Raw genomic sequence first — 22,000 nt, 5'->3', positions numbered from 1 at the left:
TCTCCAATAGGAGACGTATCAGATATTAAGCTGATAAGAACAGATACTACACTTTGATCTTAGCCAAAAGGCCGAGAAGCGATGCCGGTTGTCGGCTTGCGCCGGCAAAATACCTCTATACCCACAGCATCTCATTAAGGGGCTGGATATTTACATTCCCTCTTTCAAAATATTCACCTCCAAAATTACACGCACGAAAACACGCAATTTCGGACCACGGGCGAGGGCCACGGCCAAAATGACCTTCTTTGTGGTGAAATACGACAATTTGTGTCAAGGCAGCAAAATGTGTAAATAACCTTATTTATTTCTTTGAAGAAACAGCGCTTGCGCTAAAACGTCGGGCCGACGTAGGAAAAACGTCCTGCAGCTAGGGCCATGAGCCTGTGGATCGGCGCTTAATGAACGAGGCGTGGGGACAGCAATTGGAAGAGTTTCTGCAGTCCCGACTTTGAGAAAGTCGCGCCCGAGACAAGCGTGAAAAAAAAAACACAGCAACTGACCGCGTGGACTAAATCCACTAAACTTAAATACATTTCACGTATCAAAACAATGTTAGGGTAGGTGAATTTTAGTTAGAAATGTTGTTTTAATTAAGAAATGGAATGAAAGTTAAACAAACTTTGAAATTTCAATGTAAACTGACCCGGGAGAAACGCGCCGAGGCTTCTGGTACTTCCTTACCACTTGAAAACACTTTCTAGGGTTAGCTGGCGCTTAAGACGTGTGTTATCGACGGGGCAGAATGTGGTTGTGAGGGTGTGATTGTCTACGACGTAATTTCCGGCGTGCGACATCATGGCCGACGTCCTTGGATACGGGGACACAAAACAACTGCAAGTGGAAAATAAATCACTTTGAGGAACTTCCCGGGGCTTGGTTTGGACGGAGTACAATGTGGTTGAGTGGATGGGTCCATTTCTACAGTTTGGCTGTGGTTGCATGGTGCCTCCAGTGAAACGGACGCGCGAAAAGGGAGGGGACGGCGCAAAGTGAGATGAAAAAAGTGAAATGAAATGTGAAAAAGAGAGGGCTAAGTTAAGGGTTCTATTTTTTAATTTGTATTATGAGTGGTGGGCCATTCCGGAGGTACTGCAATACCGGGTCAACCCGTGATGAGGGCGGAGCAAGCTCCGTGGCACCTCATCCCGTTGCAAAAATCAGTTTAATATCGATGTCTCCAATAGGAGACGTATCAGATATTAAGCTGATAAGAACAGATACTACACTTTGATCTTAGCCAAAAGGCCGAGAAGCGATGCCGGTTGTCGGCTTGCGCCGGCAAAATACCTCTATACCCACAGCATCTCATTAAGGGGCTGGATATTTACATTCCCTCTTTCAAAATATTCACCTCCAAAATTACACGCACGAAAACACGCAATTTCGGACCACGGGCGAGGGCCACGGCCAAAATGACCTTCTTTGTGGTGAAATACGACAATTTGTGTCAAGGCAGCAAAATGTGTAAATAACCTTATTTATTTCTTTGAAGAAACAGCGCTTGCGCTAAAACGTCGGGCCGACGTAGGAAAAACGTCCTGCAGCTAGGGCCATGAGCCTGTGGATCGGCGCTTAATGAACGAGGCGTGGGGACAGCAATTGGAAGAGTTTCTGCAGTCCCGACTTTGAGAAAGTCGCGCCCAGACAAGCGTGAAAAAAAAAACACAGCAACTGACCGCGTGGACTAAATCCACTAAACTTAAATACATTTCACGTATCAAAACAATGTTAGGGTAGGTGAATTTTAGTTAGAAATGTTGTTTTAATTAAGAAATGGAATGAAAGTTAAACAAACTTTGAAATTTCAATGTAAACTGACCCGGGAGAAACGCGCCGAGGCTTCTGGTACTTCCTTACCACTTGAAAACACTTTCTAGGGTTAGCTGGCGCTTAAGACGTGTGTTATCGACGGGGCAGAATGTGGTTGTGAGGGTGTGATTGTCTACGACGTAATTTCCGGCGTGCGACATCATGGCCGACGTCCTTGGATACGGGGACACAAAACAACTGCAAGTGGAAAATAAATCACTTTGAGGAACTTCCCGGGGCTTGGTTTGGACGGAGTACAATGTGGTTGAGTGGATGGGTCCATTTCTACAGTTTGGCTGTGGTTGCATGGTGCCTCCAGTGAAACGGACGCGCGAAAAGGGAGGGGACGGCGCAAAGTGAGATGAAAAAAGTGAAATGAAATGTGAAAAAGAGAGGGCTAAGTTAAGGGTTCTATTTTTTAATTTGTATTATGAGTGGTGGGCCATTCCCGGAGGTACTGCAATACCGGGTCAACCCGTGATGAGGGCGGAGCAAGCTCCGTGGCACCTCATCCCGTTGCAAAAATCAGTTTAATATCGATGTCTCCAATAGGAGACGTATCAGATATTAAGCTGATAAGAACAGATACTACACTTTGATCTTAGCCAAAAGGCCGAGAAGCGATGCCGGTTGTCGGCTTGCGCCGGCAAAATACCTCTATACCCACAGCATCTCATTAAGGGGCTGGATATTTACATTCCCTCTTTCAAAATATTCACCTCCAAAATTACACGCACGAAAACACGCAATTTCGGACCACGGGCGAGGGCCACGGCCAAAATGACCTTCTTTGTGGTGAAATACGACAATTTGTGTCAAGGCAGCAAAATGTGTAAATAACCTTATTTATTTCTTTGAAGAAACAGCGCTTGCGCTAAAACGTCGGGCCGACGTAGGAAAAAACGTCTGCAGCTAGGGCCATGAGCTGTGGATCGGCGCTTAATGAACGAGGCGTGGGGACAGCAATTGGAAGAGTTTCTGCAGTCCCGACTTTGAGAAAGTCGCGCCCAGACAAGCGTGAAAAAAAAAACACAGCAACTGACCGCGTGGACTAAATCCACTAAACTTAAATACATTTCACGTATCAAAACAATGTTAGGGTAGGTGAATTTTAGTTAGAAATGTTGTTTTAATTAAGAAATGGAATGAAAGTTAAACAAACTTTGAAATTTCAATGTAAACTGACCCGGGAGAAACGCGCCGAGGCTTCTGGTACTTCCTTACCACTTGAAAACACTTTCTAGGGTTAGCTGGCGCTTAAGACGTGTGTTATCGACGGGCAGAATGTGGTTGTGAGGGTGTGATTGTCTACGACGTAATTTCCGGCGTGCGACATCATGGCCGACGTCCTTGGATACGGGGACACAAAACAACTGCAAGTGGAAAATAAATCACTTTGAGGAACTTCCCGGGGCTTGGTTTGGACGGAGTACAATGTGGTTGAGTGGATGGGTCCATTTCTACAGTTTGGCTGTGGTTGCATGGTGCCTCCAGTGAAACGGACGCGCGAAAAGGGAGGGGACGGCGCAAAGTGAGATGAAAAAAGTGAAATGAATGTGAAAAAGAGAGGCTAAGTTAAGGGTTCTATTTTTTAATTTGTATTATGAGTGGTGGGCCATTCCCGGAGGTACTGCAATACCGGGTCAACCCGTGATGAGGGCGGAGCAAGCTCCGTGGCACCTCATCCCGTTGCAAAAATCAGTTTAATATCGATGTCTCCAATAGGAGACGTATCAGATATTAAGCTGATAAGAACAGATACTACACTTTGATCTTAGCCAAAAGGCCGAGAAGCGATGCCGGTTGTCGGCTTGCGCCGGCAAAATACCTCTATACCCACAGCATCTCATTAAGGGGCTGGATATTTACATTCCCTCTTTCAAAATATTCACCTCCAAAATTACACGCACGAAAACACGCAATTTCGGACCACGGGCGAGGGCCACGGCCAAAATGACCTTCTTTGTGGTGAAATACGACAATTTGTGTCAAGGCAGCAAAATGTGTAAATAACCTTATTTATTTCTTTGAAGAAACAGCGCTTGCGCTAAAACGTCGGGCCGACGTAGGAAAAACGTCCTGCAGCTAGGGCCATGAGCCTGTGGATCGGCGCTTAATGAACGAGGCGTGGGGACAGCAATTGGAAGAGTTTCTGCAGTCCCGACTTTGAGAAAGTCGCGCCCAGACAAGCGTGAAAAAAAAAACACAGCAACTGACCGCGTGGACTAAATCCACTAAACTTAAATACATTTCACGTATCAAAACAATGTTAGGGTAGGTGAATTTTAGTTAGAAATGTTGTTTTAATTAAGAAATGGAATGAAAGTTAAACAAACTTTGAATTTCAATGTAAACTGACCCGGGAGAAACGCGCCGAGGCTTCTGGTACTTCCTTACCACTTGAAAACACTTTCTAGGGTTAGCTGGCGCTTAAGACGTGTGTTATCGACGGGGCAGAATGTGGTTGTGAGGGTGTGATTGTCTACGACGTAATTTCCGGCGTGCGACATCATGGCCGACGTCCTTGGATACGGGGACACAAAACAACTGCAAGTGGAAAATAAATCACTTTGAGGAACTTCCCGGGGCTTGGTTTGGACGGAGTACAATGTGGTTGAGTGGATGGGTCCATTTCTACAGTTTGCTGTGGTTGCATGGTGCCTCAGTGAAACGGACGCGCGAAAAGGAGGGGACGGCGCAAAGTGAGATGAAAAAAGTGAAATGAAATGTGAAAAAGAGAGGGCTAAGTTAAGGGTTCTATTTTTAATTTGTATTATGAGTGGTGGGCCATTCCCGGAGGTACTGCAATACCGGGTCAACCCGTGATGAGGGCGGAGCAAGCTCCGTGGCACCTCATCCCGTTGCAAAAATCAGTTTAATATCGATGTCTCCAATAGGAGACGTATCAGATATTAAGCTGATAAGAACAGATACTACACTTTGATCTTAGCCAAAAGGCCGAGAAGCGATGCCGGTTGTCGGCTTGCGCCGGCAAAATACCTCTATACCCACAGCATCTCATTAAGGGGCTGGATATTTACATTCCCTCTTTCAAAATATTCACCTCCAAAATTACACGCACGAAAACACGCAATTTCGGACCACGGGCGAGGGCCACGGCCAAAATGACCTTCTTTGTGGTGAAATACGACAATTTGTGTCAAGGCAGCAAAATGTGTAAATAACCTTATTTATTTCTTTGAAGAAACAGCGCTTGCGCTAAAACGTCGGGCCGACGTAGGAAAAACGTCTGCAGCTAGGGCCATGAGCCTGTGGATCGGCGCTTAATGAACGAGGCGTGGGGACAGCAATTGAAGAGTTTCTGCAGTCCCGACTTTGAGAAAGTCGCGCCCAGACAAGCGTGAAAAAAAAAACACAGCAACTGACCGCGTGGACTAAATCCACTAAACTTAAATACATTTCACGTATCAAAACAATGTTAGGGTAGGTGAATTTTAGTTAGAAATGTTGTTTTAATTAAGAAATGGAATGAAAGTTAAACAAACTTTGAAATTTCAATGTAAACTGACCCGGAGAAACGCGCCGAGGCTTCTGGTACTTCCTTACCACTTGAAAACACTTTCTAGGGTTAGCTGGCGCTTAAGACGTGTGTTATCGACGGGGCAGAATGTGGTTGTGAGGGTGTGATTGTCTACGACGTAATTTCCGGCGTGCGACATCATGGCCGACGTCCTTGGATACGGGGACACAAAACAACTGCAAGTGGAAAATAAATCACTTTGAGGAACTTCCCGGGGCTTGGTTTGGACGGAGTACAATGTGGTTGAGTGGATGGGTCCATTTCTACAGTTTGGCTGTGGTTGCATGGTGCCTCCAGTGAAACGGACGCGCGAAAAGGGAGGGGACGGCGCAAAGTGAGATGAAAAAAGTGAAATGAAATGTGAAAAAGAGAGGGCTAAGTTAAGGGTTCTATTTTTTAATTTGTATTATGAGTGGTGGGCCATTCCGGAGGTACTGCAATACCGGGTCAACCCGTGATGAGGGCGAGCAAGCTCCGTGGCACCTCATCCCGTTGCAAAAATCAGTTTAATATCGATGTCTCCAATAGGAGACGTATCAGATATTAAGCTGATAAGAACAGATACTACACTTTGATCTTAGCCAAAAGGCCGAGAAGCGATGCCGGTTGTCGGCTTGCGCCGGCAAAATACCTCTATACCCACAGCATCTCATTAAGGGGCTGGATATTTACATTCCCTCTTTCAAAATATTCACCTCCAAAATTACACGCACGAAAACACGCAATTTCGGACCACGGGCGAGGGCCACGGCCAAAATGACCTTCTTTGTGGTGAAATACGACAATTTGTGTCAAGGCAGCAAAATGTGTAAATAACCTTATTTATTTCTTTGAAGAAACAGCGCTTGCGCTAAACGTCGGGCCGACGTAGGAAAAACGTCTGCAGCTAGGGCCATGAGCCTGTGGATCGGCGCTTAATGAACGAGGCGTGGGGACAGCAATTGAAGAGTTTCTGCAGTCCCGACTTTGAGAAAGTCGCGCCCAGACAAGCGTGAAAAAAAAAACACAGCAACTGACCGCGTGACTAAATCCACTAAACTTAAATACATTTCACGTATCAAAACAATGTTAGGGTAGGTGAATTTTAGTTAGAAATGTTGTTTTAATTAAGAAATGGAATGAAAGTTAAACAAACTTTGAAAATTTCAATGTAAACTGACCCGGGAGAAACGCGCCGAGGCTTCTGGTACTTCCTTACCACTTGAAAACACTTTCTAGGGTTAGCTGGCGCTTAAGACGTGTGTTATCGACGGGGCAGAATGTGGTTGTGAGGGTGTGATTGTCTACGACGTAATTTCCGGCGTGCGACATCATGGCCGACGTCCTTGGATACGGGGACACAAAACAACTGCAAGTGGAAAATAAATCACTTTGAGGAACTTCCCGGGGCTTGGTTTGGACGGAGTACAATGTGGTTGAGTGGATGGTCCATTTCTACAGTTTGGCTGTGGTTGCATGGTGCCTCCAGTGAAACGGACGCGCGAAAAGGGAGGGGACGGCGCAAAGTGAGATGAAAAAAGTGAAATGAAATGTGAAAAAGAGAGGGCTAAGTTAAGGGTTCTATTTTTTAATTTGTATTATGAGTGGTGGGCCATTCCCGGAGGTACTGCAATACCGGGTCAACCCGTGATGAGGGCGGAGCAAGCTCCGTGGCACCTCATCCCGTTGCAAAAATCAGTTTAATATCGATGTCTCCAATAGGAGACGTATCAGATATTAAGCTGATAAGAACAGATACTACACTTTGATCTTAGCCAAAAGGCCGAGAAGCGATGCCGGTTGTCGGCTTGCGCCGGCAAAATACCTCTATACCCACAGCATCTCATTAAGGGGCTGGATATTTACATTCCCTCTTTCAAAATATTCACCTCCAAAATTACACGCACGAAAACACGCAATTTCGGACCACGGGCGAGGGCCACGGCCAAAATGACCTTCTTTGTGGTGAAATACGACAATTTGTGTCAAGGCAGCAAAATGTGTAAATAACCTTATTTATTTCTTTGAAGAAACAGCGCTTGCGCTAAAACGTCGGGCCGACGTAGGAAAAACGTCCTGCAGCTAGGGCCATGAGCCTGTGGATCGGCGCTTAATGAACGAGGCGTGGGGACAGCAATTGGAAGAGTTTCTGCAGTCCCGACTTTGAGAAAGTCGCGCCCAGACAAGCGTGAAAAAAAAAACACAGCAACTGACCGCGTGGACTAAATCCACTAAACTTAAATACATTTCACGTATCAAAACAATGTTAGGGTAGGTGAATTTTAGTTAGAAATGTTGTTTTAATTAAGAAATGGAATGAAAGTTAAACAAACTTTGAAATTTCAATGTAAACTGACCCGGGAGAAACGCGCCGAGGCTTCTGGTACTTCCTTACCACTTGAAAACACTTTCTAGGGTTAGCTGGCGCTTAAGACGTGTGTTATCGACGGGGCAGAATGTGGTTGTGAGGGTGTGATTGTCTACGACGTAATTTCCGGCGTGCGACATCATGGCCGACGTCCTTGGATACGGGGACACAAAACAACTGCAAGTGGAAAATAAATCACTTTGAGGAACTTCCCGGGGCTTGGTTTGGACGGAGTACAATGTGGTTGAGTGGATGGGTCCATTTCTACAGTTTGGCTGTGGTTGCATGGTGCCTCCAGTGAAACGGACGCGCGAAAAGGGAGGGGACGGCGCAAAGTGAGATGAAAAAAGTGAAATGAAATGTGAAAAAGAGAGGGCTAAGTTAAGGGTTCTATTTTTTAATTTGTATTATGAGTGGTGGGCCATTCCCGGAGGTACTGCAATACCGGGTCAACCCGTGATGAGGGCGGAGCAAGCTCCGTGGCACCTCATCCCGTTGCAAAAATCAGTTTAATATCGATGTCTCCAATAGGAGACGTATCAGATATTAAGCTGATAAGAACAGATACTACACTTTGATCTTAGCCAAAAGGCCGAGAAGCGATGCCGGTTGTCGGCTTGCGCCGGCAAAATACCTCTATACCCACAGCATCTCATTAAGGGGCTGGATATTTACATTCCCTCTTTCAAAATATTCACCTCCAAAATTACACGCACGAAAACACGCAATTTCGGACCACGGGCGAGGGCCACGGCCAAAATGACCTTCTTTGTGGTGAAATACGACAATTTGTGTCAAGGCAGCAAAATGTGTAAATAACCTTATTTATTTCTTTGAAGAAACAGCGCTTGCGCTAAAACGTCGGGCCGACGTAGGAAAAACGTCCTGCAGCTAGGGCCATGAGCCTGTGGATCGGCGCTTAATGAACGAGGCGTGGGGACAGCAATTGGAAGAGTTTCTGCAGTCCCGACTTTGAGAAAGTCGCGCCCAGACAAGCGTGAAAAAAAAAACACAGCAACTGACCGCGTGGACTAAATCCACTAAACTTAAATACATTTCACGTATCAAAACAATGTTAGGGTAGGTGAATTTTAGTTAGAAATGTTGTTTTAATTAAGAAATGGAATGAAAGTTAAACAAACTTTGAAATTTCAATGTAAACTGACCCGGGAGAAACGCGCCGAGGCTTCTGGTACTTCCTTACCACTTGAAAACACTTTCTAGGGTTAGCTGGCGCTTAAGACGTGTGTTATCGACGGGGCAGAATGTGGTTGTGAGGGTGTGATTGTCTACGACGTAATTTCCGGCGTGCGACATCATGGCCGACGTCCTTGGATACGGGGACACAAAACAACTGCAAGTGGAAAATAAATCACTTTGAGGAACTTCCCGGGGCTTGGTTTGGACGGAGTACAATGTGGTTGAGTGGATGGGTCCATTTCTACAGTTTGGCTGTGGTTGCATGGTGCCTCCAGTGAAACGGACGCGCGAAAAGGGAGGGGACGGCGCAAAGTGAGATGAAAAAAGTGAAATGAAATGTGAAAAAGAGAGGGCTAAGTTAAGGGTTCTATTTTTTAATTTGTATTATGAGTGGTGGGCCATTCCCGGAGGTACTGCAATACCGGGTCAACCCGTGATGAGGGCGGAGCAAGCTCCGTGGCACCTCATCCCGTTGCAAAAATCAGTTTAATATCGATGTCTCCAATAGGAGACGTATCAGATATTAAGCTGATAAGAACAGATACTACACTTTGATCTTAGCCAAAAGGCCGAGAAGCGATGCCGGTTGTCGGCTTGCGCCGGCAAAATACCTCTATACCCACAGCATCTCATTAAGGGGCTGGATATTTACATTCCCTCTTTCAAAATATTCACCTCCAAAATTACACGCACGAAAACACGCAATTTCGGACCACGGGCGAGGGCCACGGCCAAAATGACCTTCTTTGTGGTGAAATACGACAATTTGTGTCAAGGCAGCAAAATGTGTAAATAACCTTATTTATTTCTTTGAAGAAACAGCGCTTGCGCTAAAACGTCGGGCCGACGTAGGAAAAACGTCCTGCAGCTAGGGCCATGAGCCTGTGGATCGGCGCTTAATGAACGAGGCGTGGGGACAGCAATTGGAAGAGTTTCTGCAGTCCCGACTTTGAGAAAGTCGCGCCCAGACAAGCGTGAAAAAAAAAACACAGCAACTGACCGCGTGGACTAAATCCACTAAACTTAAATACATTTCACGTATCAAAACAATGTTAGGGTAGGTGAATTTTAGTTAGAAATGTTGTTTTAATTAAGAAATGGAATGAAAGTTAAACAAACTTTGAAATTTCAATGTAAACTGACCCGGGAGAAACGCGCCGAGGCTTCTGGTACTTCCTTACCACTTGAAAACACTTTCTAGGGTTAGCTGGCGCTTAAGACGTGTGTTATCGACGGGGCAGAATGTGGTTGTGAGGGTGTGATTGTCTACGACGTAATTTCCGGCGTGCGACATCATGGCCGACGTCCTTGGATACGGGGACACAAAACAACTGCAAGTGGAAAATAAATCACTTTGAGGAACTTCCCGGGGCTTGGTTTGGACGGAGTACAATGTGGTTGAGTGGATGGGTCCATTTCTACAGTTTGGCTGTGGTTGCATGGTGCCTCCAGTGAAACGGACGCGCGAAAAGGGAGGGGACGGCGCAAAGTGAGATGAAAAAAGTGAAATGAAATGTGAAAAAGAGAGGGCTAAGTTAAGGGTTCTATTTTTTAATTTGTATTATGAGTGGTGGGCCATTCCCGGAGGTACTGCAATACCGGGTCAACCCGTGATGAGGGCGGAGCAAGCTCCGTGGCACCTCATCCCGTTGCAAAAATCAGTTTAATATCGATGTCTCCAATAGGAGACGTATCAGATATTAAGCTGATAAGAACAGATACTACACTTTGATCTTAGCCAAAAGGCCGAGAAGCGATGCCGGTTGTCGGCTTGCGCCGGCAAAATACCTCTATACCCACAGCATCTCATTAAGGGGCTGGATATTTACATTCCCTCTTTCAAAATATTCACCTCCAAAATTACACGCACGAAAACACGCAATTTCGGACCACGGGCGAGGGCCACGGCCAAAATGACCTTCTTTGTGGTGAAATACGACAATTTGTGTCAAGGCAGCAAAATGTGTAAATAACCTTATTTATTTCTTTGAAGAAACAGCGCTTGCGCTAAAACGTCGGGCCGACGTAGGAAAAACGTCCTGCAGCTAGGGCCATGAGCCTGTGGATCGGCGCTTAATGAACGAGGCGTGGGGACAGCAATTGGAAGAGTTTCTGCAGTCCCGACTTTGAGAAAGTCGCGCCCAGACAAGCGTGAAAAAAAAAACACAGCAACTGACCGCGTGGACTAAATCCACTAAACTTAAATACATTTCACGTATCAAAACAATGTTAGGGTAGGTGAATTTTAGTTAGAAATGTTGTTTTAATTAAGAAATGGAATGAAAGTTAAACAAACTTTGAAATTTCAATGTAAACTGACCCGGGAGAAACGCGCCGAGGCTTCTGGTACTTCCTTACCACTTGAAAACACTTTCTAGGGTTAGCTGGCGCTTAAGACGTGTGTTATCGACGGGGCAGAATGTGGTTGTGAGGGTGTGATTGTCTACGACGTAATTTCCGGCGTGCGACATCATGGCCGACGTCCTTGGATACGGGGACACAAAACAACTGCAAGTGGAAAATAAATCACTTTGAGGAACTTCCCGGGGCTTGGTTTGGACGGAGTACAATGTGGTTGAGTGGATGGGTCCATTTCTACAGTTTGGCTGTGGTTGCATGGTGCCTCCAGTGAAACGGACGCGCGAAAAGGGAGGGGACGGCGCAAAGTGAGATGAAAAAAGTGAAATGAAATGTGAAAAAGAGAGGGCTAAGTTAAGGGTTCTATTTTTTAATTTGTATTATGAGTGGTGGGCCATTCCCGGAGGTACTGCAATACCGGGTCAACCCGTGATGAGGGCGGAGCAAGCTCCGTGGCACCTCATCCCGTTGCAAAAATCAGTTTAATATCGATGTCTCCAATAGGAGACGTATCAGATATTAAGCTGATAAGAACAGATACTACACTTTGATCTTAGCCAAAAGGCCGAGAAGCGATGCCGGTTGTCGGCTTGCGCCGGCAAAATACCTCTATACCCACAGCATCTCATTAAGGGGCTGGATATTTACATTCCCTCTTTCAAAATATTCACCTCCAAAATTACACGCACGAAAACACGCAATTTCGGACCACGGGCGAGGGCCACGGCCAAAATGACCTTCTTTGTGGTGAAATACGACAATTTGTGTCAAGGCAGCAAAATGTGTAAATAACCTTATTTATTTCTTTGAAGAAACAGCGCTTGCGCTAAAACGTCGGGCCGACGTAGGAAAAACGTCCTGCAGCTAGGGCCATGAGCCTGTGGATCGGCGCTTAATGAACGAGGCGTGGGGACAGCAATTGGAAGAGTTTCTGCAGTCCCGACTTTGAGAAAGTCGCGCCCAGACAAGCGTGAAAAAAAAAACACAGCAACTGACCGCGTGGACTAAATCCACTAAACTTAAATACATTTCACGTATCAAAACAATGTTAGGGTAGGTGAATTTTAGTTAGAAATGTTGTTTTAATTAAGAAATGGAATGAAAGTTAAACAAACTTTGAAATTTCAATGTAAACTGACCCGGGAGAAACGCGCCGAGGCTTCTGGTACTTCCTTACCACTTGAAAACACTTTCTAGGGTTAGCTGGCGCTTAAGACGTGTGTTATCGACGGGGCAGAATGTGGTTGTGAGGGTGTGATTGTCTACGACGTAATTTCCGGCGTGCGACATCATGGCCGACGTCCTTGGATACGGGGACACAAAACAACTGCAAGTGGAAAATAAATCACTTTGAGGAACTTCCCGGGGCTTGGTTTGGACGGAGTACAATGTGGTTGAGTGGATGGGTCCATTTCTACAGTTTGGCTGTGGTTGCATGGTGCCTCCAGTGAAACGGACGCGCGAAAAGGGAGGGGACGGCGCAAAGTGAGATGAAAAAAGTGAAATGAAATGTGAAAAAGAGAGGGCTAAGTTAAGGGTTCTATTTTTTAATTTGTATTATGAGTGGTGGGCCATTCCCGGAGGTACTGCAATACCGGGTCAACCCGTGATGAGGGCGGAGCAAGCTCCGTGGCACCTCATCCCGTTGCAAAAATCAGTTTAATATCGATGTCTCCAATAGGAGACGTATCAGATATTAAGCTGATAAGAACAGATACTACACTTTGATCTTAGCCAAAAGGCCGAGAAGCGATGCCGGTTGTCGGCTTGCGCCGGCAAAATACCTCTATACCCACAGCATCTCATTAAGGGGCTGGATATTTACATTCCCTCTTTCAAAATATTCACCTCCAAAATTACACGCACGAAAACACGCAATTTCGGACCACGGGCGAGGGCCACGGCCAAAATGACCTTCTTTGTGGTGAAATACGACAATTTGTGTCAAGGCAGCAAAATGTGTAAATAACCTTATTTATTTCTTTGAAGAAACAGCGCTTGCGCTAAAACGTCGGGCCGACGTAGGAAAAACGTCCTGCAGCTAGGGCCATGAGCCTGTGGATCGGCGCTTAATGAACGAGGCGTGGGGACAGCAATTGGAAGAGTTTCTGCAGTCCCGACTTTGAGAAAGTCGCGCCCAGACAAGCGTGAAAAAAAAAACACAGCAACTGACCGCGTGGACTAAATCCACTAAACTTAAATACATTTCACGTATCAAAACAATGTTAGGGTAGGTGAATTTTAGTTAGAAATGTTGTTTTAATTAAGAAATGGAATGAAAGTTAAACAAACTTTGAAATTTCAATGTAAACTGACCCGGGAGAAACGCGCCGAGGCTTCTGGTACTTCCTTACCACTTGAAAACACTTTCTAGGGTTAGCTGGCGCTTAAGACGTGTGTTATCGACGGGGCAGAATGTGGTTGTGAGGGTGTGATTGTCTACGACGTAATTTCCGGCGTGCGACATCATGGCCGACGTCCTTGGATACGGGGACACAAAACAACTGCAAGTGGAAAATAAATCACTTTGAGGAACTTCCCGGGGCTTGGTTTGGACGGAGTACAATGTGGTTGAGTGGATGGGTCCATTTCTACAGTTTGGCTGTGGTTGCATGGTGCCTCCAGTGAAACGGACGCGCGAAAAGGGAGGGGACGGCGCAAAGTGAGATGAAAAAAGTGAAATGAAATGTGAAAAAGAGAGGGCTAAGTTAAGGGTTCTATTTTTTAATTTGTATTATGAGTGGTGGGCCATTCCCGGAGGTACTGCAATACCGGGTCAACCCGTGATGAGGGCGGAGCAAGCTCCGTGGCACCTCATCCCGTTGCAAAAATCAGTTTAATATCGATGTCTCCAATAGGAGACGTATCAGATATTAAGCTGATAAGAACAGATACTACACTTTGATCTTAGCCAAAAGGCCGAGAAGCGATGCCGGTTGTCGGCTTGCGCCGGCAAAATACCTCTATACCCACAGCATCTCATTAAGGGGCTGGATATTTACATTCCCTCTTTCAAAATATTCACCTCCAAAATTACACGCACGAAAACACGCAATTTCGGACCACGGGCGAGGGCCACGGCCAAAATGACCTTCTTTGTGGTGAAATACGACAATTTGTGTCAAGGCAGCAAAATGTGTAAATAACCTTATTTATTTCTTTGAAGAAACAGCGCTTGCGCTAAAACGTCGGGCCGACGTAGGAAAAACGTCCTGCAGCTAGGGCCATGAGCCTGTGGATCGGCGCTTAATGAACGAGGCGTGGGGACAGCAATTGGAAGAGTTTCTGCAGTCCCGACTTTGAGAAAGTCGCGCCCAGACAAGCGTGAAAAAAAAAACACAGCAACTGACCGCGTGGACTAAATCCACTAAACTTAAATACATTTCACGTATCAAAACAATGTTAGGGTAGGTGAATTTTAGTTAGAAATGTTGTTTTAATTAAGAAATGGAATGAAAGTTAAACAAACTTTGAAATTTCAATGTAAACTGACCCGGGAGAAACGCGCCGAGGCTTCTGGTACTTCCTTACCACTTGAAAACACTTTCTAGGGTTAGCTGGCGCTTAAGACGTGTGTTATCGACGGGGCAGAATGTGGTTGTGAGGGTGTGATTGTCTACGACGTAATTTCCGGCGTGCGACATCATGGCCGACGTCCTTGGATACGGGGACACAAAACAACTGCAAGTGGAAAATAAATCACTTTGAGGAACTTCCCGGGGCTTGGTTTGGACGGAGTACAATGTGGTTGAGTGGATGGGTCCATTTCTACAGTTTGGCTGTGGTTGCATGGTGCCTCCAGTGAAACGGACGCGCGAAAAGGGAGGGGACGGCGCAAAGTGAGATGAAAAAAGTGAAATGAAATGTGAAAAAGAGAGGGCTAAGTTAAGGGTTCTATTTTTTAATTTGTATTATGAGTGGTGGGCCATTCCCGGAGGTACTGCAATACCGGGTCAACCCGTGATGAGGGCGGAGCAAGCTCCGTGGCACCTCATCCCGTTGCAAAAATCAGTTTAATATCGATGTCTCCAATAGGAGACGTATCAGATATTAAGCTGATAAGAACAGATACTACACTTTGATCTTAGCCAAAAGGCCGAGAAGCGATGCCGGTTGTCGGCTTGCGCCGGCAAAATACCTCTATACCCACAGCATCTCATTAAGGGGCTGGATATTTACATTCCCTCTTTCAAAATATTCACCTCCAAAATTACACGCACGAAAACACGCAATTTCGGACCACGGGCGAGGGCCACGGCCAAAATGACCTTCTTTGTGGTGAAATACGACAATTTGTGTCAAGGCAGCAAAATGTGTAAATAACCTTATTTATTTCTTTGAAGAAACAGCGCTTGCGCTAAAACGTCGGGCCGACGTAGGAAAAACGTCCTGCAGCTAGGGCCATGAGCCTGTGGATCGGCGCTTAATGAACGAGGCGTGGGGACAGCAATTGGAAGAGTTTCTGCAGTCCCGACTTTGAGAAAGTCGCGCCCAGACAAGCGTGAAAAAAAAAACACAGCAACTGACCGCGTGGACTAAATCCACTAAACTTAAATACATTTCACGTATCAAAACAATGTTAGGGTAGGTGAATTTTAGTTAGAAATGTTGTTTTAATTAAGAAATGGAATGAAAGTTAAACAAACTTTGAAATTTCAATGTAAACTGACCCGGGAGAAACGCGCCGAGGCTTCTGGTACTTCCTTACCACTTGAAAACACTTTCTAGGGTTAGCTGGCGCTTAAGACGTGTGTTATCGACGGGGCAGAATGTGGTTGTGAGGGTGTGATTGTCTACGACGTAATTTCCGGCGTGCGACATCATGGCCGACGTCCTTGGATACGGGGACACAAAACAACTGCAAGTGGAAAATAAATCACTTTGAGGAACTTCCCGGGGCTTGGTTTGGACGGAGTACAATGTGGTTGAGTGGATGGGTCCATTTCTACAGTTTGGCTGTGGTTGCATGGTGCCTCCAGTGAAACGGACGCGCGAAAAGGGAGGGGACGGCGCAAAGTGAGATGAAAAAAGTGAAATGAAATGTGAAAAAGAGAGGGCTAAGTTAAGGGTTCTATTTTTTAATTTGTATTATGAGTGGTGGGCCATTCCCGGAGGTACTGCAATACCGGGTCAACCCGTGATGAGGGCGGAGCAAGCTCCGTGGCACCTCATCCCGTTGCAAAAATCAGTTTAATATCGATGTCTCCAATAGGAGACGTATCAGATATTAAGCTGATAAGAACAGATACTACACTTTGATCTTAGCCAAAAGGCCGAGAAGCGATGCCGGTTGTCGGCTTGCGCCGGCAAAATACCTCTATACCCACAGCATCTCATTAAGGGGCTGGATATTTACATTCCCTCTTTCAAAATATTCACCTCCAAAATTACACGCACGAAAACACGCAATTTCGGACCACGGGCGAGGGCCACGGCCAAAATGACCTTCTTTGTGGTGAAATACGACAATTTGTGTCAAGGCAGCAAAATGTGTAAATAACCTTATTTATTTCTTTGAAGAAACAGCGCTTGCGCTAAAACGTCGGGCCGACGTAGGAAAAACGTCCTGCAGCTAGGGCCATGAGCCTGTGGATCGGCGCTTAATGAACGAGGCGTGGGGACAGCAATTGGAAGAGTTTCTGCAGTCCCGACTTTGAGAAAGTCGCGCCCAGACAAGCGTGAAAAAAAAAACACAGCAACTGACCGCGTGGACTAAATCCACTAAACTTAAATACATTTCACGTATCAAAACAATGTTAGGGTAGGTGAATTTTAGTTAGAAATGTTGTTTTAATTAAGAAATGGAATGAAAGTTAAACAAACTTTGAAATTTCAATGTAAACTGACCCGGGAGAAACGCGCCGAGGCTTCTGGTACTTCCTTACCACTTGAAAACACTTTCTAGGGTTAGCTGGCGCTTAAGACGTGTGTTATCGACGGGGCAGAATGTGGTTGTGAGGGTGTGATTGTCTACGACGTAATTTCCGGCGTGCGACATCATGGCCGACGTCCTTGGATACGGGGACACAAAACAACTGCAAGTGGAAAATAAATCACTTTGAGGAACTTCCCGGGGCTTGGTTTGGACGGAGTACAATGTGGTTGAGTGGATGGGTCCATTTCTACAGTTTGGCTGTGGTTGCATGGTGCCTCCAGTGAAACGGACGCGCGAAAAGGGAGGGGACGGCGCAAAGTGAGATGAAAAAAGTGAAATGAAATGTGAAAAAGAGAGGGCTAAGTTAAGGGTTCTATTTTTTAATTTGTATTATGAGTGGTGGGCCATTCCCGGAGGTACTGCAATACCGGGTCAACCCGTGATGAGGGCGGAGCAAGCTCCGTGGCACCTCATCCCGTTGCAAAAATCAGTTTAATATCGATGTCTCCAATAGGAGACGTATCAGATATTAAGCTGATAAGAACAGATACTACACTTTGATCTTAGCCAAAAGGCCGAGAAGCGATGCCGGTTGTCGGCTTGCGCCGGCAAAATACCTCTATACCCACAGCATCTCATTAAGGGGCTGGATATTTACATTCCCTCTTTCAAAATATTCACCTCCAAAATTACACGCACGAAAACACGCAATTTCGGACCACGGGCGAGGGCAATTTGAAATACGACAATTTGTGTCAAGGCAGCAAAATGTGTAAATAACCTTATTTATTTCTTTGAAGAAACAGCGCTTGCGCTAAAACGTCGGGCCGACGTAGGAAAAACGTCCTGCAGCTAGGGCCATGAGCCTGTGGATCGGCGCTTAATGAACGAGGCGTGGGGACAGCAATTGGAAGAGTTTCTGCAGTCCCGACTTTGAGAAAGTCGCGCCCAGACAAGCGTGAAAAAAAAAACACAGCAACTGACCGCGTGGACTAAATCCACTAAACTTAAATACATTTCACGTATCAAAACAATGTTAGGGTAGGTGAATTTTAGTTAGAAATGTTGTTTTAATTAAGAAATGGAATGAAAGTTAAACAAACTTTGAAATTTCAATGTAAACTGACCCGGGAGAAACGCGCCGAGGCTTCTGGTACTTCCTTACCACTTGAAAACACTTTCTAGGGTTAGCTGGCGCTTAAGACGTGTGTTATCGACGGGGCAGAATGTGGTTGTGAGGGTGTGATTGTCTACGACGTAATTTCCGGCGTGCGACATCATGGCCGACGTCCTTGGATACGGGGACACAAAACAACTGCAAGTGGAAAATAAATCACTTTGAGGAACTTCCCGGGGCTTGGTTTGGACGGAGTACAATGTGGTTGAGTGGATGGGTCCATTTCTACAGTTTGGCTGTGGTTGCATGGTGCCTCCAGTGAAACGGACGCGCGAAAAGGGAGGGGACGGCGCAAAGTGAGATGAAAAAAGTGAAATGAAATGTGAAAAAGAGAGGGCTAAGTTAAGGGTTCTATTTTTTAATTTGTATTATGAGTGGTGGGCCATTCCCGGAGGTACTGCAATACCGGGTCAACCCGTGATGAGGGCGGAGCAAGCTCCGTGGCACCTCATCCCGTTGCAAAAATCAGTTTAATATCGATGTCTCCAATAGGAGACGTATCAGATATTAAGCTGATAAGAACAGATACTACACTTTGATCTTAGCCAAAAGGCCGAGAAGCGATGCCGGTTGTCGGCTTGCGCCGGCAAAATACCTCTATACCCACAGCATCTCATTAAGGGGCTGGATATTTACATTCCCTCTTTCAAAATATTCACCTCCAAAATTACACGCACGAAAACACGCAATTTCGGACCACGGGCGAGGGCCACGGCCAAAATGACCTTCTTTGTGGTGAAATACGACAATTTGTGTCAAGGCAGCAAAATGTGTAAATAACCTTATTTATTTCTTTGAAGAAACAGCGCTTGCGCTAAAACGTCGGGCCGACGTAGGAAAAACGTCCTGCAGCTAGGGCCATGAGCCTGTGGATCGGCGCTTAATGAACGAGGCGTGGGGACAGCAATTGGAAGAGTTTCTGCAGTCCCGACTTTGAGAAAGTCGCGCCCAGACAAGCGTGAAAAAAAAAACACAGCAACTGACCGCGTGGACTAAATCCACTAAACTTAAATACATTTCACGTATCAAAACAATGTTAGGGTAGGTGAATTTTAGTTAGAAATGTTGTTTTAATTAAGAAATGGAATGAAAGTTAAACAAACTTTGAAATTTCAATGTAAACTGACCCGGGAGAAACGCGCCGAGGCTTCTGGTACTTCCTTACCACTTGAAAACACTTTCTAGGGTTAGCTGGCGCTTAAGACGTGTGTTATCGACGGGGCAGAATGTGGTTGTGAGGGTGTGATTGTCTACGACGTAATTTCCGGCGTGCGACATCATGGCCGACGTCCTTGGATACGGGGACACAAAACAACTGCAAGTGGAAAATAAATCACTTTGAGGAACTTCCCGGGGCTTGGTTTGGACGGAGTACAATGTGGTTGAGTGGATGGGTCCATTTCTACAGTTTGGCTGTGGTTGCATGGTGCCTCCAGTGAAACGGACGCGCGAAAAGGGAGGGGACGGCGCAAAGTGAGATGAAAAAAGTGAAATGAAATGTGAAAAAGAGAGGGCTAAGTTAAGGGTTCTATTTTTTAATTTGTATTATGAGTGGTGGGCCATTCCCGGAGGTACTGCAATACCGGGTCAACCCGTGATGAGGGCGGAGCAAGCTCCGTGGCACCTCATCCCGTTGCAAAAATCAGTTTAATATCGATGTCTCCAATAGGAGACGTATCAGATATTAAGCTGATAAGAACAGATACTACACTTTGATCTTAGCCAAAAGGCCGAGAAGCGATGCCGGTTGTCGGCTTGCGCCGGCAAAATACCTCTATACCCACAGCATCTCATTAAGGGGCTGGATATTTACATTCCCTCTTTCAAAATATTCACCTCCAAAATTACACGCACGAAAACACGCAATTTCGGACCACGGGCGAGGGCCACGGCCAAAATGACCTTCTTTGTGGTGAAATACGACAATTTGTGTCAAGGCAGCAAAATGTGTAAATAACCTTATTTATTTCTTTGAAGAAACAGCGCTTGCGCTAAAACGTCGGGCCGACGTAGGAAAAACGTCCTGCAGCTAGGGCCATGAGCCTGTGGATCGGCGCTTAATGAACGAGGCGTGGGGACAGCAATTGGAAGAGTTTCTGCAGTCCCGACTTTGAGAAAGTCGCGCCCAGACAAGCGTGAAAAAAAAAACACAGCAACTGACCGCGTGGACTAAATCCACTAAACTTAAATACATTTCACGTATCAAAACAATGTTAGGGTAGGTGAATTTTAGTTAGAAATGTTGTTTTAATTAAGAAATGGAATGAAAGTTAAACAAACTTTGAAATTTCAATGTAAACTGACCCGGGAGAAACGCGCCGAGGCTTCTGGTACTTCCTTACCACTTGAAAACACTTTCTAGGGTTAGCTGGCGCTTAAGACGTGTGTTATCGACGGGGCAGAATGTGGTTGTGAGGGTGTGATTGTCTACGACGTAATTTCCGGCGTGCGACATCATGGCCGACGTCCTTGGATACGGGGACACAAAACAACTGCAAGTGGAAAATAAATCACTTTGAGGAACTTCCCGGGGCTTGGTTTGGACGGAGTACAATGTGGTTGAGTGGATGGGTCCATTTCTACAGTTTGGCTGTGGTTGCATGGTGCCTCCAGTGAAACGGACGCGCGAAAAGGGAGGGGACGGCGCAAAGTGAGATGAAAAAAGTGAAATGAAATGTGAAAAAGAGAGGGCTAAGTTAAGGGTTCTATTTTTTAATTTGTATTATGAGTGGTGGGCCATTCCCGGAGGTACTGCAATACCGGGTCAACCCGTGATGAGGGCGGAGCAAGCTCCGTGGCACCTCATCCCGTTGCAAAAATCAGTTTAATATCGATGTCTCCAATAGGAGACGTATCAGATATTAAGCTGATAAGAACAGATACTACACTTTGATCTTAGCCAAAAGGCCGAGAAGCGATGCCGGTTGTCGGCTTGCGCCGGCAAAATACCTCTATACCCACAGCATCTCATTAAGGGGCTGGATATTTACATTCCCTCTTTCAAAATATTCACCTCCAAAATTACACGCACGAAAACACGCAATTTCGGACCACGGGCGAGGGCCACGGCCAAAATGACCTTCTTTGTGGTGAAATACGACAATTTGTGTCAAGGCAGCAAAATGTGTAAATAACCTTATTTATTTCTTTGAAGAAACAGCGCTTGCGCTAAAACGTCGGGCCGACGTAGGAAAAACGTCCTGCAGCTAGGGCCATGAGCCTGTGGATCGGCGCTTAATGAACGAGGCGTGGGGACAGCAATTGGAAGAGTTTCTGCAGTCCCGACTTTGAGAAAGTCGCGCCCAGACAAGCGTGAAAAAAAAAACACAGCAACTGACCGCGTGGACTAAATCCACTAAACTTAAATACATTTCACGTATCAAAACAATGTTAGGGTAGGTGAATTTTAGTTAGAAATGTTGTTTTAATTAAGAAATGGAATGAAAGTTAAACAAACTTTGAAATTTCAATGTAAACTGACCCGGGAGAAACGCGCCGAGGCTTCTGGTACTTCCTTACCACTTGAAAACACTTTCTAGGGTTAGCTGGCGCTTAAGACGTGTGTTATCGACGGGGCAGAATGTGGTTGTGAGGGTGTGATTGTCTACGACGTAATTTCCGGCGTGCGACATCATGGCCGACGTCCTTGGATACGGGGACACAAAACAACTGCAAGTGGAAAATAAATCA

The 22,000-nt window shown here is 45.8% G+C and overlaps 18 non-coding genes and 1 pseudogene across 18 annotated transcripts; all 19 read right to left on the bottom strand.

Annotated features, from left to right (window-relative positions):
* LOC137270864 (U2 spliceosomal RNA) lies at positions 1–83 on the bottom strand (annotated as a pseudogene; the record flags this gene model as incomplete).
* A 985-nt stretch (positions 84–1,068) lies between these two features.
* LOC137270861 (U2 spliceosomal RNA) lies at positions 1,069–1,260 on the bottom strand. Its single transcript, XR_010955486.1, has one exon. It is a non-coding gene; the product is annotated as a U2 spliceosomal RNA (small nuclear RNA).
* A 984-nt stretch (positions 1,261–2,244) lies between these two features.
* On the bottom strand, positions 2,245–2,437 carry LOC137270858 (U2 spliceosomal RNA). The gene has a single exon (XR_010955484.1). It is a non-coding gene; the product is annotated as a U2 spliceosomal RNA (small nuclear RNA).
* A 980-nt stretch (positions 2,438–3,417) lies between these two features.
* LOC137270857 (U2 spliceosomal RNA) lies at positions 3,418–3,610 on the bottom strand. Its single transcript, XR_010955483.1, has one exon. It is a non-coding gene; the product is annotated as a U2 spliceosomal RNA (small nuclear RNA).
* A 979-nt stretch (positions 3,611–4,589) lies between these two features.
* LOC137270856 (U2 spliceosomal RNA) lies at positions 4,590–4,782 on the bottom strand. The gene has a single exon (XR_010955482.1). It is a non-coding gene; the product is annotated as a U2 spliceosomal RNA (small nuclear RNA).
* A 981-nt stretch (positions 4,783–5,763) lies between these two features.
* Positions 5,764–5,954, bottom strand: LOC137270863 (U2 spliceosomal RNA). Its single transcript, XR_010955488.1, has one exon. It is a non-coding gene; the product is annotated as a U2 spliceosomal RNA (small nuclear RNA).
* Positions 5,955–6,934: 980 nt separating this feature from the next.
* On the bottom strand, positions 6,935–7,127 carry LOC137270854 (U2 spliceosomal RNA). Its single transcript, XR_010955480.1, has one exon. It is a non-coding gene; the product is annotated as a U2 spliceosomal RNA (small nuclear RNA).
* Positions 7,128–8,111: 984 nt separating this feature from the next.
* Positions 8,112–8,304, bottom strand: LOC137270853 (U2 spliceosomal RNA). The gene has a single exon (XR_010955479.1). It is a non-coding gene; the product is annotated as a U2 spliceosomal RNA (small nuclear RNA).
* Positions 8,305–9,288: 984 nt separating this feature from the next.
* Positions 9,289–9,481, bottom strand: LOC137270852 (U2 spliceosomal RNA). Its single transcript, XR_010955478.1, has one exon. It is a non-coding gene; the product is annotated as a U2 spliceosomal RNA (small nuclear RNA).
* A 984-nt stretch (positions 9,482–10,465) lies between these two features.
* LOC137270851 (U2 spliceosomal RNA) lies at positions 10,466–10,658 on the bottom strand. Its single transcript, XR_010955477.1, has one exon. It is a non-coding gene; the product is annotated as a U2 spliceosomal RNA (small nuclear RNA).
* A 984-nt stretch (positions 10,659–11,642) lies between these two features.
* Positions 11,643–11,835, bottom strand: LOC137270850 (U2 spliceosomal RNA). The gene has a single exon (XR_010955476.1). It is a non-coding gene; the product is annotated as a U2 spliceosomal RNA (small nuclear RNA).
* A 984-nt stretch (positions 11,836–12,819) lies between these two features.
* LOC137270848 (U2 spliceosomal RNA) lies at positions 12,820–13,012 on the bottom strand. Its single transcript, XR_010955475.1, has one exon. It is a non-coding gene; the product is annotated as a U2 spliceosomal RNA (small nuclear RNA).
* Positions 13,013–13,996: 984 nt separating this feature from the next.
* Positions 13,997–14,189, bottom strand: LOC137270847 (U2 spliceosomal RNA). Its single transcript, XR_010955474.1, has one exon. It is a non-coding gene; the product is annotated as a U2 spliceosomal RNA (small nuclear RNA).
* Positions 14,190–15,173: 984 nt separating this feature from the next.
* LOC137270846 (U2 spliceosomal RNA) lies at positions 15,174–15,366 on the bottom strand. Its single transcript, XR_010955473.1, has one exon. It is a non-coding gene; the product is annotated as a U2 spliceosomal RNA (small nuclear RNA).
* A 984-nt stretch (positions 15,367–16,350) lies between these two features.
* On the bottom strand, positions 16,351–16,543 carry LOC137270845 (U2 spliceosomal RNA). Its single transcript, XR_010955472.1, has one exon. It is a non-coding gene; the product is annotated as a U2 spliceosomal RNA (small nuclear RNA).
* A 984-nt stretch (positions 16,544–17,527) lies between these two features.
* LOC137270844 (U2 spliceosomal RNA) lies at positions 17,528–17,720 on the bottom strand. The gene has a single exon (XR_010955471.1). It is a non-coding gene; the product is annotated as a U2 spliceosomal RNA (small nuclear RNA).
* A 962-nt stretch (positions 17,721–18,682) lies between these two features.
* LOC137270842 (U2 spliceosomal RNA) lies at positions 18,683–18,875 on the bottom strand. The gene has a single exon (XR_010955469.1). It is a non-coding gene; the product is annotated as a U2 spliceosomal RNA (small nuclear RNA).
* Positions 18,876–19,859: 984 nt separating this feature from the next.
* Positions 19,860–20,052, bottom strand: LOC137270841 (U2 spliceosomal RNA). Its single transcript, XR_010955468.1, has one exon. It is a non-coding gene; the product is annotated as a U2 spliceosomal RNA (small nuclear RNA).
* A 984-nt stretch (positions 20,053–21,036) lies between these two features.
* Positions 21,037–21,229, bottom strand: LOC137270840 (U2 spliceosomal RNA). Its single transcript, XR_010955467.1, has one exon. It is a non-coding gene; the product is annotated as a U2 spliceosomal RNA (small nuclear RNA).
* Positions 21,230–22,000: the final 771 nt, after the last annotated feature.

Source organism: Haliotis asinina, unplaced genomic scaffold (genome assembly GCF_037392515.1).
Source record: "Haliotis asinina isolate JCU_RB_2024 unplaced genomic scaffold, JCU_Hal_asi_v2 scaffold_95, whole genome shotgun sequence".
Taxonomy (NCBI): domain Eukaryota; kingdom Metazoa; phylum Mollusca; class Gastropoda; order Lepetellida; family Haliotidae; genus Haliotis; species Haliotis asinina.
This window is presented reverse-complemented; position numbering and strand designations above follow the sequence as displayed.